At 39.1% G+C, this 14,293-nt stretch overlaps 1 long non-coding RNA gene across 1 annotated transcript in view; it reads right to left on the minus strand.

The window, feature by feature from the left end:
* Positions 1–956: 956 nt before the first annotated feature.
* The window catches only part of LOC141515830 (uncharacterized), an 86,587-nt gene continuing 73,250 nt past the window's right edge, over positions 957–14,293 (minus strand). Inside the window, exon 3 of the long non-coding RNA XR_012476560.1 lies at positions 957–1,236. This is a non-coding gene — a long non-coding RNA (uncharacterized LOC141515830). The remainder of the gene's footprint in view (positions 1,237–14,293) is intronic.

Raw genomic sequence — 14,293 nt, forward strand, 5'->3', positions numbered from 1 at the left:
CTTTCTTCTGGCTTTTCTTTTTGGGTTTTTTTTTTTTTTTTGAGTCGGATTTCTTTTAAGAGGTTTGTTTCATGTGGTAGATGGGGAAAAGATCAGGAGACTTTAGAACTGTGCCTGTCTTCTCTCCGCCATCTTGGCTGGAAGCTCTATATTGCTTTAAAGTTGTTTTTTCATATTTCAGAGTAAAATAAAGAACAAGAAAGGTTTTCATAGGAGAGGTATGCCTGTAAATATTTAACATCCAGATCTCTAGAGCGGGGAAAAAAATTGCATGATGCACATTTAAGTTGAATTTGTATTAACATTTTCTCCATCACTTTCTTAAGCAAGACTAGGCAATCCACAAAACAATCAAATCCTCGTCTTTAGAATTTTCTGATTTCCATGGTATAAATGCTTACATTGAAATTTTAACAATCAGCTCCCACTGGTTAGAGTTGGTTCCAACCTATCTCTGCTTCAAATACTATCTTGTTGCTCCACTATACAATGAATTAACAGGTGGTTTTTGAATACCCCTAGTCATAAAAATTGATCAGCCTGTTGCTAACTTGATAGTGAGTCCTTCCCAATTTAATCAGGCAACTTGATCACAAACAAATACATGATGTCTGGACCTGTACTCAGTCTTTTTTTTTTAGGTTTTTTTTTTTTTGGCAAAGCAAATGGGGTTAAGTGGCTTGCCCAAGGCCACACAGCTAGGCAATTATTAAGTGTCTGAGGCCAGATTTGAACCCAGGTACTCCTGACTCCAAGGCTGGTGCTTTATCCACTACGCCACCTAGCCACCTAGCCGCCCCCCTGTATTCAGTCTTTCTGATTAAATGGGATCTTTGAGAACTTGGTCTTTGAAGGTTTAGTTCCTAGGATCTCTCCAGAATCAGACATGAGGAAAAGACTTTAGTGGAGGAAGTATTATTGTCTTTATTTTACAAATGAGAAACTTAAGACTCAGAGAAGGGAAATAACTTATTTATAGGCACTAGATGAGTAAGCTTCAACCCAGTACTGGAAGCCCTTTGGTAGTCCCAGAGCCTAGGCATTCTCTCTCCTGTGCTACATCACTCTGCTTCATGTTGACTTTTATTCTGAGGAAGAAGCAGACACTTCTGACTGGGTCATGCTGAGTGATAGACCATGAGTTTATTGAACCCTTCACAGGGATTAGGGAGCCAGAGCTAAATTCATTTTCTCCATAGTCCCACGTAGGCTGCAAACGAGGTTCCAAGGACCCTGCTGATAAAAAGCAAATGGTTTTATTCAGTTCACATTAAATTTCAACTCTGGGCCCTGGAGTCCTGAAGAAATAATGTATTAACACTTATCTTATAGTGCTGGAGTCTTCAAGGAATAGTAATCCTTCAACAAATGGAGGGGAGAAATTTTAAAACCACTAAATCCAGTTTTGTCTGTGTGTGTGTGTGTGTGTGTGTGTGTGTGTGTGTGTGTGCGTGTGTGCATGTGTGCGTGTGTGTGTGTGCATGCACACATGCTTCCCCCTAGGGAGTTGACTGACTGTTGTCCTGCCAGGTGCCTGCTGCCTGTTGCAAATCACACATGTAGTTTATACTTAGGGATTGGGAAAGGGTAAAAGAAGAGTATTCCCCCAAAACAGGGGGATAGAATACATGGGGAAATAGATTTTGAGCCATCAGGGACCTCAAAGATTATCTAGCTTAACCCCTTCCTTTTACAGATGGAGAAACCAAGGCCCAAAAGAGGTGAAATGACTTGCCCATGGCCACAGATAGTCAGGATTCAAACCCAGGTCCTCAGATTTTTAATTCAGCCCTCTTGCTCTATACCACACTGCTTATCTTCAAAGCTAGAAGCCCAAATCATCCAGATCATGCTCTATAGGGAGCATGACCATATTATTAAATCATTCTTTCCCCAGGGGAAATAAAGCATAAATTATTTCTCTTCCCACCCTCTCACAATGATCCAAGATGGGTTATCTCCCTCTCTCTGTTCACTGAATTTGAACTCAGAAGAACTAGATTCAAATCCTGACTTATGACCTCACTCCAAAGGGTGCAATAGCACCAGGCATGTATGATTATAACATACATTGTCAACATACTGAGAAAGTAAAGGATGTGGGAAAAAATGGTTTTAGAATGAATATCTTAATCCTTCCTCTTTTTGAATATCAGTTTCCTCATTTAAAATAGGTATATTGATAACTTACAAACAAGGTTATCTTGAGAAAAATGTTTTATATAGCTATACAAATGGGGTAGAAGTAGTTTTTGTTGTTTTTATTCATTTTCAGTTATGTCCAACTCTTCATGACTCCATATGGGATTTTCTTGGCAAAGTTACTGGAATGGTTTGCCATTTCCTTCTCCATCTCATTTGACAGATGAGGAAACTGAGGCAACTCAACTAATAAGTTTCTGAAGCCAAATTTGAACTCAAGAAGATGAGTCTTCCTGACTTCAGGTCCAGTACTTTATCCACTGCACTACCTAGTGACATGGAACAGTATACCTGTCATCCATATGATTGTGTTAATTGAGAGGACTGTCCATAACAAACAATTTTAAAGTTTTATCTGCCTTATTAACATTTTCTCCATCAGCTTCTTTCATATAAACAATCAACAAAACAACAAATCAAACACTGATTTGTGGAGTTTGTCAATTTCTCAGATATAAGTTCTCACATTGAAAATTGAACAATTGCTCTCCGGCATTGATTCAAGCTGGCTCCAACACATTTGTGCCATGCTCTTCAATTTACCACATACCTTCATAAACACTAGTCCATCTGATGCTTACAATATCCCCAAGATGTGGGCATCATAGGAGATTATTAGCTCCTTTTTATAAATGAGGAAACTAAGCCTCAGTTCTCAGTGGCTTACTCAGGGTCATTTAGCTATTAAATATTAGCCAGGATTCATGCTGGGCTCCTCCCTTCAATCTATCAGTCTTTCCCTTACACAACCTATTACACACCATATGTGTCCCAAGTTATTTTTGTGTTTGAACTATCTCTCATTCATCTTGAACCTCCTCCAATTCCCTGTACATAGAATCATATAAGATCACAACTAGAAGGGACCTTAGAAATCACTGGGACTAACCCCTTCATTTTACATATGAGGAAACTGAAGCAGTTAAGTGGACTTACCCAGGATCTCACCCCCTAATAAGTGTCTGAGGTGAAATCTAAACCCAGATTTCCTTGATTCCAATTTTAGTGACCTATCCACTATACCATGTTGCTTTTAATGAATGAAGCTCAATTTATTTTTGTGGAAATGAACTGAATTAAAATTCCTGTTTAAGATTTCTAAGATAGCTAATTTAGAAATTTTTTTCTCTCTAGTAACACTATTCTTCTTGCTTCAATCTCTAGTACATTGCAGTGACTCCTGGATAAGATCTATAGGCCATATGATTATATAGAGCATCTGTTGGAACTACTGACATCCTTGTAATAACAAGAGAAATTGGGACATCTAGGTGGCACAGTGAATAGAGCACTGGCCCTGGAGTTCAAATTTGACCTCAGATACGTAATAATTACCTAGCTGTGTGGCCTTTGGCAAGCCACTTAACCCCATTTGCCTTGCAAAAAAAACAAAAAAAACCCCAAAAATTGATAAAGGCCCCTAGAATAGTGGGTAGAACTCCTGTGGTGAACTTATGAAAAACCAGGAATAGTTAAATTGGATGGGCAGGCATGGCTAGATGAGTAGCAATTGACACCAGAGAAGAAAACACCAGAGAAGAAAACATGAGATCATACTAAGGAATATTGCACCAAGTATCCCAAACCAAATTGAATATCAATTTGCAAAGGACAAATATGAGCTTAAATCTCCCTGAGTTGGGAAGTACAAGGCAGCAGGGGACTCCAAGATCTTGATGACATAAAAACTCAAAATTTTGGGAAGCCCCAAAGCTTCTCAGCTACTGTTTTACAGTGAAATCCTCATCCCCCAAGAAAGGGTAGATAAGAGGTAATCAATGTGGAGAATACTACAGGGAATGAAAGTTAGCATAGGGTTCTTTAAGAAATTAAATAGCATGTCATTTTCTTTTCCCAGAACCACCATGGTACCCAGCACAATGCTGAAATCAGAGGAACTCTTAATAAAGGAAGGTTTATTGGGTCATGTGAAGAGGCACTGTGATTAGGTTAGAGAACTGGGTCAGAGAGTCAGGAAATGAGCTGAAATTTTAACTCAGTTACTTCAAGAATGACTTTGGTCAGGTTAGTCAACTTCTCTGGACATGAGTTAGCTCATCTGTAAAATGAGAGGGTTAGACAAGATCCTCAAGGTCCCTTGGACTCATGATCCTTCCTCTCTAATTCTTCCTATCTTCTGATATTCACTGAAAACTATCACTTAAAGATACTATATGTTCCTCTGGAGAAGCTGTCCCTATTCTTGTCACACCCAACTTTTTCAAGATCCATTTCCTCCACATTTGGACATTTTGATGGCAGAAGGAAAAGTCATGTGATTATTATAGAGGATCTCTCTCACATGTGAATCTTTGTTTTCCCCATTCCTCCTGTTGCAGATAAGGAAACAATGAAAATAGGTCATGAAGTCTCTTCTACCTGGACACAAAGAATGAAAAATTCCAGAAGTTTCCAGAAAAGGTCAAGGAATGAGGACAGAATTGCTTGCTACAAAGAAGTCTCATGGATCTCCAGAAAAAAAAAAGAAAATTTCTTTGTCAATCATAACAGACATATACAAATAAAATCTTAGAAATTTTAAAATGGGGGGGCATCTAACCCAACCCAAATCTGATCAGAACTCTCCCCTTCACATCCCTTACCAGTAACCCACACAAATCAATTGACCAATCAATAAGCAGTTAATTAAGCCCCTACATTGTATAAGATAGCATGCTGAGTACTGGAATAAAAGGAAGCAGTATGGTGAGTCCTAGATTTGGAATCAAATTCCCCCTGACAACTACTCCCTATTTGACCTTGGATGAGTCACTTAATTTCTCTGACTCTTATCTGTAAAATGAAGGGTTTAAATCCTGTAATAATGATTTCTTATTCAATTGTTTTTCAGTCATTATCAAATTCCTCATGGCCACATATGGGGTTTTCTTGGCAAGATACTAAATTGGTTTGCCATTTTCCAACTCATTTTACAGATGAAGAAACTGAGGTAAGCAGAGTTCAATGGCTTGCCCAAGAATAAGATATGGGTTCTGCCATCAGGAAATTCATAGTCTACAGAGGGAAAGAAAATTGTGGCACAAGAATAAAAGGACAAATCTGTCTCCTCTGCTCTGCCGGCAGCTCTTGGGCTTCATCTACTCACCCCCAAGAACATACGACTACGCCAAGTTCATCTCTACCCCTGCCAGGGAAGAGGAGAGCTCCCAGCCGCTGGGCAGACCCTGGCCTGCAGTGGTGTTAAGATAGCCAGAGGTTCAGACACATGAGAACCTTAACATTTTGGTGGCATCAGGTCCCTTAACTAGCGCCGTCTAAGAGGACACATCAGCCAAGTTCATCAGGGCTGAAGCTGCCGCTGTGGAGGTGGCCAGCTCTGGAGCTGGGACTGGAACTCAGTTCGGAAGTCTAATCACTGTTAAGCCGGGAAGCCCTCCCTGAAGCAGCAGCTCTCTTCTCCATCATACTGGGCTTTGCCCTGTCTTGGGGCTCTTTTGCCTGATGATGGCGTATCTCATCCTCTTCCCCATATGATGGAGTCATTTCTAACCTCCTCATCCTCCCGGTCCTTCCATGTCTCTTCCAGCCTGTGTGTTCTCTCTCCATCTCACTAGTCAAACTTGGGAAAAGCCATGGATTTAGGGTTTGACTGTGTTAATAAGCTGTTTTTAAAAAAAGAATATAGAGAAGCGTTAAACTTGAGCTAAATTGTATAGCCCAGTCAAAACTTCAGGAGTATTAGAGATCTCTTAAGGCTGCAGGCTCAAACTAAACCCTAAAGGATTAGTATGATAATTGATCAGTTAGTAAACATTCATTAATTAATTATTGTGAAGCCCTGGGGAGACAACATAAAGCAAAACAAAGACTGTCCTGCCTGCAAGAAGCTTACAATCTAATTAGAGAAGATATTATACCCCCCCAAAAAAAATTGAAAAGGGGAATGTAGAGGGGAGTTTCCTGCTTAAGTAGCATGATGGAAAATTCCAAAGAAGTCCAAAGGCAGTGTACAAAAAATCCCCAGTCCCCTCAAAAAAGTAGTGTATGGAGTCTATTTCTGGTGGATACTGTTGATCATAAGATTTTAGCTTCAAAATAAGAACATAATATAAGGTAGCATTGATTTACACAGAACTTTATAAATATTATCTCATTTTATTTTCACACCATATCTGGGAGGTAGAGTGCCATTATACTGTCCATTTTACAGATATGGAAATAATACAGAAGTTAAGTGATTTGCCCAAGGTTACAAACCTACTAAGTATCTTAGCGTCGATTTGAACTCAGACCTTTTTGTTTCCAGATCCAAAGCTGGAGAAGGGAATATTAACAATCATATAATGCAGGAGCTCTTAATTTGGAGTCTGTGATTTTTAGAAAAATATTTTGATAACTATATTTCAATTTAAAAGCATAACTCATTTTATTGTGCTTTGCAGATAACTGCAATTTTAAGTCTGTTGGAGCCATTTTTCCAACAGCATGTTCTTACATTGTTTCTCTGTGTCACATTTCAATAATATTCTATTATAGTGATCTGTGATCAGTGATCTTTGATGTTATAGGACATCCCAACATCATGCAAGACAACGAATTTAATAGATAAATATTGTCTGACTGCTCCACCAACATGCCCTTAGATCTCTCTTTCTTTCCTCAGGCCTCCCTAAATTCATGTGACTTTCTTTATTGCAGTGATCTGGAACCAAACCTGCAATATTTCCAAAGTATGCCTGTAATTGGTTTCCTTTGTAATCCTATGTATTTTATTTTATGTAGACAAAATACTATTCTGAGAAGGGATCTATATGTTTATCCAGAAATGTCAAAGAGGTTCAAAACTCCCCCCCTCCAAAAATAAAGAACCTTGATTTAATGCAGCTCTATCCTTTTACAATTGGAGAAACTGGGACAGGGAGAAAGGAAAGGCCTTGCCCAAGACTCCAGAGATGATGTGGCAGAGATGGGAGTCTATCCCAGGCCCCCTGACTCCAAGGTCATTGTTTTCCCCACCATACCATTTTGATTTTTCCCATATACCTTTATGTAAAATTCTCAGAGGACCCTTTTAAATCACAGCATAATAGTAAGAGTCCAAAACTCAAAATCAAGAGAACACAGTTCAAATCCCAGCTCTGACACTAGATATGTGCCAACAGAGAGGACACATTACCTCTTTCCCCTTAGTTTCCCCATATTGTAACGTGTGAATCAATAATACTAGTTCTATATCTATCACAGAGTTTGATGTTATAAAATGGATTTGTAAATCTTAAAATGGTCTTGAAATATAAGCTATTATTTTTATTATTCTAAGCTATGACTCTAGAGCTGTAACCTTTTGTTCCTGACGCCCCCAGCTCACTGCTGGGTGGCAAAAAGAAGTTGGTTATTGCCTGCCCCTTCCTCCCTCCCTCCCTCTCTCCCTCCCCGTGGGGAGGCATGTGCTTCAGGGCCGACTTCTGCCCCTAGAATGGTCCAGTATGAGAGAATGTTTTCATGTCTGGCCCATTGTAGATTCTGAGCAGGATATTGTTCTCACAGTGTGCAAAGAAACAGATGTGTTTACACGGTCTCCATGGAGACCTGCAGGCTGGGGCCACCTTCTCTCAGCAGAGGGGAGCTCCCAGGCTTTTGTCTTCCAGACTGAGAATTGAAAGCAAATAAGATAAGCATCCCTGGGGACTGGAGCTGCTCATGCCTACCTTGGGCCAAGGATGAGTGAGCACAGGGATGGATGCTAGGATGAGCCTTCCTGAGGCTCTAAAGACTGAAGACACTTGAATCTTTATTAAAAAGTATGGTTTCTCCTTGTCTTTCCCCATAGCCTCCCACAAAGCAATATTAAAAGAGGTTTTCAATAAGTTCAAGTTGAAAACTAGAACCTTCTCCATCTAACTCAGGATAGGCACAAAAAATGTCTCCATTAAACAGGGAGAAAGATTCAAACAAAGAAGGGAAGAGAATCATAATTGTGGAACATCAGAGCTGAGAGGGATCTTAGAATATACAATATTAGATCCATAGAGATCTGAATTTCTTGATAGGGACTTTAAAACAGAATGTTAGATCTACCTTGGTTCTTAGAACACAGAATGTTACAACTGGGAGGGAACTTGGAACACAGAAAGAAAGACCTATGAATGTTTTTTGGAACCCAGAATATAGAATGGAGAGGGACCTTAGCATATAGAATGATGGATTGTATGAGATGCAAGCATTCTTAGAACTTGGAATATCAAAACCAGGAAGGACTTTGATGATGATTAACCCCATCCCCTTCATTTTGGAGAGAAGGAACCTAAGACTCACAAGAAGTTCCTTACTCAATGTCTCAACAGCAATTAGTGGGTCTCTAGAATAAAGATCTCAATGAAACCAGCGAATTAGCCCTATATCATGTCACTTCTAATAACAGGATCATTGCCAAGTAATAATGATTAAGAGATAAAAATTACCAGGAACCTTGTCTCCTAACCCCAGAAGAATTCAAAAATACTTGATGGTTCGATAAAGATGAAAATGTCTAGTCTCCCCAAACCAAAGATTCTTCCTAATATTTCAAAAGAATATTTCCAGGCAGGGTCAGATCCACCTCTTGGCTCCCTATAGGAATCAGTAATAATTGCTCCCCCTAAATAGTTATGGAGCCGAAGAGGCTAAGATGTTATGGTAATAGACCTGTAGTCAGAGTGCCTGGCTTAGAATCATAAGACATTTAGATCTGACTGATTTCAGAGGTCCTCTATCCTATCCCTTTTATTTTTTTTAAATTTTATTTATTTAAGGCAATGGGATTAAGTGACTTGCTCAAGGTCCCACAGTTAGGCAATTATTAAGTGTCTGAGACCAGAGTTGAACTCAGATCCTCCTGACTCTGGTACTCTATCCACTGTGTCATCTAGCTGCCCCCATCCCTTTATTTTAAAGAGGAAGAAATTTTGTTGAGGGCCCAGGATGTTCTAGTTACATTTCTGATAAAAGTTAAAACCTTTTCTGTCACAGTGCTATTTCTACCATACCATAATGCTCACTACCTATGTAATGTTAGCCAAGTTATTTAATCTCTGTATTTCACTTTTCCCATCTATAAAAAGGGGGGAGGCGTAGATGATTTCTAAGATTCCTTCTGGTTTTAAATCTTATAATTATCATATGACAACAAAAATAAGAACTTACTTTTTTATTGATCTTTTCTGTCAATATCTCTGGATATCTGAATTGTCAATTAACATTTGAATTTTATGCACATATATGTTTATTTGTATATATATTTCTGTTGTATGTATACACAAACATACACACACACACACATACTTGTTTAGCCTGCTTTCTATACATAAAAACAGAAAAAACAGTAAGCTCAATTGCTTACTCTGCATGTGATTTTAGAGTCAAGTGTCTTAACTTTCTGGACCTCTATTTCCTCATCTTTCAAAATGAAGGGTCTGGCCTAGATAGCCTGTTAAATCCTTTCTAACTCTAAATCCTATGATACTATAACTAAACAGTTCCTTGGATAGCAAGGAGATCAAAACAGTCAATACTTGAAGAAATTAATTCAGGCTATTCAGTGGGAGGTCAAATACTGAAGGTTAAGCTTAAATACTTTGGCCACATAATGAGAAGATGGAACTCAGTGGAAAAAAAAAAGAGCCTGATGTTGAGAAAGACTGAAGGTAAAAGGAAAAGGAAAAGACAAAGGATGAGATAGTATCATGGAAATAATGAATCTGCATTTTTGACAGATATGAGAAAATAGAAGGGTCTAGGGGGCTACAGTATGGGGCCGTGTAGAGTCAGACATGACTGAAGGACTGAATGACAATGTTTCTCTTACTTCTAAATTCAATGGTTCTAAGTGCCTCAGTTGAAACAATGGCTAAAATAAAACAAAAATTTCCTAGCATAAGGGAATATTTTTTGCCAACTTGTCCTAAGCTTTGTTTCTCTCAAATATTTGTTTCTCTGAAATATTTGCCTTTTTTCTGTTTCTCTCATATGTAGTTTGCTCCAGGACATTTTTCCTCCCTTAACTCTTACTACACTGACCCTTTACTAAAATAAAAATAAAAATCTGGACATCTAAGTGAGGAATTTCCAAAGATGGATTTTGTCCAAGGTCAAATATAGGTTAATAGGGTCAAAAATTTAAACTCAGGACATGAGAGACCTTCTAGTCCAATTACCTCATTTTACAGATTAAGAATTTAAGGGGCGGCTAGGTGGTGCAGTGGATAAAGCACCAGTCCTAGAGTCAGAAGTACCTGGGTTCAAATCCGGTCTCAGACACTTAATAATTACCTAGCTGTGTGGCCTTGGGTAAGCCACTTAACCTCATTGACTTGCAAAAACCTTAAAAAAAAAAGAAAGAAAAGAAAAGAATTTGAGACCTAGGGAAGTAAAGTGACTTAAAGTGACATAGTTAATAAAAGTCAGAGCCTGGATATGAATCCAGGTCCCCAGACTCCAGAGATGTCCTACTTTCCACTATACCATATTGCCTCCTATGCAGCTAGAACATGTTGAAAGCAGATCTCAAATCCAAGGCTACAAGACTAACTCTAACATTCTGTGTAGTAAGGTTCCTCTCAAGTTTGACATTCTAGGTTTTAGAATACTTGTGGGTCTAACATTCTATAACCTATGGTTATATTCTCTACATTATAGTACCTCTCTATGGGCCCCTTCATCCCAGCTTCTACTCCATACAGCTGCTAATTGTTTACTCCATATATGATTTTAGAGTCGTCTCTAAAGCATGGGCTGCATTACCCAACAAAAACTTGTCAAGGGCTGCATATAGAATTTAATATTTATTTATGAGTACAGTATAAGCCATATTAACAACAATAATAAAATGTAATAATTTAACAAAGTACAGGCTTTGAGTGCTGCATGCTGCCCACTGGGCATGGGTGGACACCCCTTCTCTAAAGCAATCTTTAGTTTCCCTCAGAGCTGTGACTTTTTCTTTTGTAGATCTGACACATCAAACCTTCATTCTCAAACTCTTTCACCTCTCTCCTGGTACATGTATCTAGTCTACCTAATTTATGCACTCTGTGTTTTTCTTCTCTGTGGGAATGAACTTCTTTTTTTTAATCATCTGATTGCTTAAAGAGGCCAGACAGAATTTCTTCTGAACATTCTGAAATCATTAGTTTAAAGAAATTGTTAAACAGATTTTTCCAGCAAAGGTAAAAAGGATGAAGGCTGTTCTCTTCAGTTCTTAGTGAGTTAGAGAACCAAAAACCACTGTACTAGATACAGCTGTCTTGCTTTTTCCTCCAAGGTTAGATAATTCTTCCAGGTATATGTCCCAGACTTGTCATAAGTCAAACATCTTTTATAGGGTTCCCCTTAATCTGCTCAAAGCAATACCTAGATATTGACTCAAAAGCACCAGCATTCTCCATTTCTGCCTGTTTTTTCATAGTTTTCTAGTCCTTCCTCTCCTCTAGCACAATTATACTGTCATAGATCATAGATTTTTTTTAGGTTTTTTTTGCAAGGCAAATGGGGTTAAGTGGCTTACCCAAGGCCACACAACTAGGTAATTATTAAGTGTCTGAGGCCGGATTTGAACCCAGGTACTCCTGACTCTAGGACTGGTGCTTTATCCACTGTGCCACCTAGCTGCCAAGATCATAGATTTTAAACTGATAGGGAACTTTTAAGTATAGCCCCCTTATTTTTAGATGAAGAAACTGAGGCTCAGAGAGCTTAAGTGTGTTTCATGGGACCTTAAAGTTAGTAAGGATCTGAGTAGAAGAATATCTGAAGTTTGGATCTTTTGTCCCTCTAAGTCCAGTACCCAATCCACTTGATAACATGATACCTGAGGCTATGGACACAGGTCACCCCATGTTCCCACTCCACATCCCGTATCACACACACACACACACACACACACACACACACACACACACACACACGTAATGAATAGGACAGGGTTATTTCTTTGAAAATACCCTTACTGGAGACCTAAGGATCTTCTTTCTATAGGCAGGGAACCATGTCTGACTTCTCATCTCCATGGTGATTTCATCTATCTTGACATTCCTTAAGGGTCTCAGACAATTGCCTCCAGGCCATGGGAAACTATCAATGTTTTTTCAAAAAGAGTGGTGGGTTCCTGTGAGTGGGTGAAAGAGGGAGGGGCTTGTATATGTCCAGAAATGAGTATCTGTGGAACACGACTTTGTATGTATCTCTGTGTGTCCAGAAAGGGGGAGGGGATGAAGAACACAGGTAGACAGAAGGGAGGAGGATGCTTGTATACATGATTAAACATTGGGTTTTATGTATATGCTTGTGGGGGTGTGCATTTCAGTTTCTTTGTAAGAACTGAAAAGTTCTATTTGTCTAAGTCAGGGGAGAGTCTATTTGCATGTGTATGTTGAAGTGTGTAGAGGTCTCTTTGTGTATGTGTGTAGGGATATGTTTTTCTGTGTGTAGGAGTGTATTTATTTATTTGGGTGCCTATTACAGGCATGTATTACCATAATAATAGCTCCCATTTCTCCAAGCTTTTAAAGTTTATAAAACTCTTTTCTCACAACAACCTAATAAGGCAAAAAGGGCAAAGATTATTATTCTAATTTGTGTGAATGTGTAGGGATGTGTTGTTTATTGAGGTGTATTGTGGGACGCTGTTTGTCAGTAATGAATGTGGGTGTGTATCTGTAAGAATGTGTTTTGTGAGAAATGTATGAGAAAGAGAACTTGGGGGTGGGGAGTGGGAAGGTGGAAAGACCAAGAAGGAAGAGGAAAGAGAAGATTTGAGAATAGCTGGTATCCATTAGTGCACACACAGACAGCTGGTAGCTGGGGCTGAGGAAGTTTCTTTATCAGCATGTGTTGGGGGGTTATTATTAAGAGAGTAAAGGAGATGCTTTTGAAACCTATTGGGAGTTATGAGTCTGAACTCTGCAGAGACTGCCTGGTAACCCAGTGTACCACCCTGAGATGGCAACCCCATCCACTCAGAAATAGTGTCCCCATCCACCAGCAATGGCAACCCATCCACCAGAAATGGTGTCCCCATCCACCAGCAATGGCATCCCTGTAGCATTCACAGCAGAATCAGGAGACAGAAAGTCAAATCCCATGGACCCTCAACCTAAATGGACTTGAGCTTTGCCTGGCTATCCCCAGTCTCAAACGTGGGATCATCTCTAGTGATTTCTGTGGCCAGATCCTGAAAGTTCTGACCAGAGAAGAGTTTGCAAACCAAAAACTCTTTGTGCTAAGGTGCTTTATAAATGCTTGTTTACAATTCATATATATATATGAACACAAGTTAAAACTTCTGAACCTGGCATCCAAGGACCTTTTAAGCACAGGATGGAAGAGGCATGACAGGACAGCAGTTTTCTGGAAAAGATCTAGGATTTTAAGTGGACCCCAAGTGCAATATGGGTTAGTAGTGTGATGGGACAGCCAAAGAAACTAATTTGATTTAAGTTTGATCTTTTTTTAAAGGCATAACTTCCAGGAATCAGAAGGTGAACTTTGAACTCTGAACTCCTCCCTTGTCAGACCAACATCTAGAGAATTATGTTCAGTTCTAGGCACTATAGTTTAAGAATGCTGTTGAGCTGGACACTGTCCAGAGAACAATCAGAGTGGTGAAAGACTTGATGGAGTTCATGTCAGGCCCAAGTCACTCCTGAGTATGGTCCAGACCAGATTAAAAATGTAGTTCCTATCTGATTTTAATGTGTTTATACACATACATACTTACACACACATGTGTGGCTTTCTAAGTTAGTACTCAGCCTGCAGAGATCTTTACATTAATGCCCCACATTTCTATTTGAGTTTGATACCTGTGAGGTTCCATCCAACTCTCAAATTAAGATATTGTGATCACAGAATTATAGAATGATGAAACTATATATGGAAGGGTCCTTAGAAGTCATTGAGTACTACCAGATGAGGAAACAGACAAAAAAGGTTAAGTGATTTGCCCAGTATCACAGTTAGTAAGGGTCTGAGGCTGTATTTGAACTCAAAAAATGATGAGTCTTCCTGAATCCAGATCTGGCACTCTATTCACTATACTACCTAGCTGCTCACCTCATTTTATAGATGAGTAAATTAGTAAGCATCCCATATGGAA

This window comes from Macrotis lagotis, chromosome 1, assembly GCF_037893015.1.
Source record: "Macrotis lagotis isolate mMagLag1 chromosome 1, bilby.v1.9.chrom.fasta, whole genome shotgun sequence".
NCBI lineage: Eukaryota > Metazoa > Chordata > Mammalia > Peramelemorphia > Peramelidae > Macrotis > Macrotis lagotis.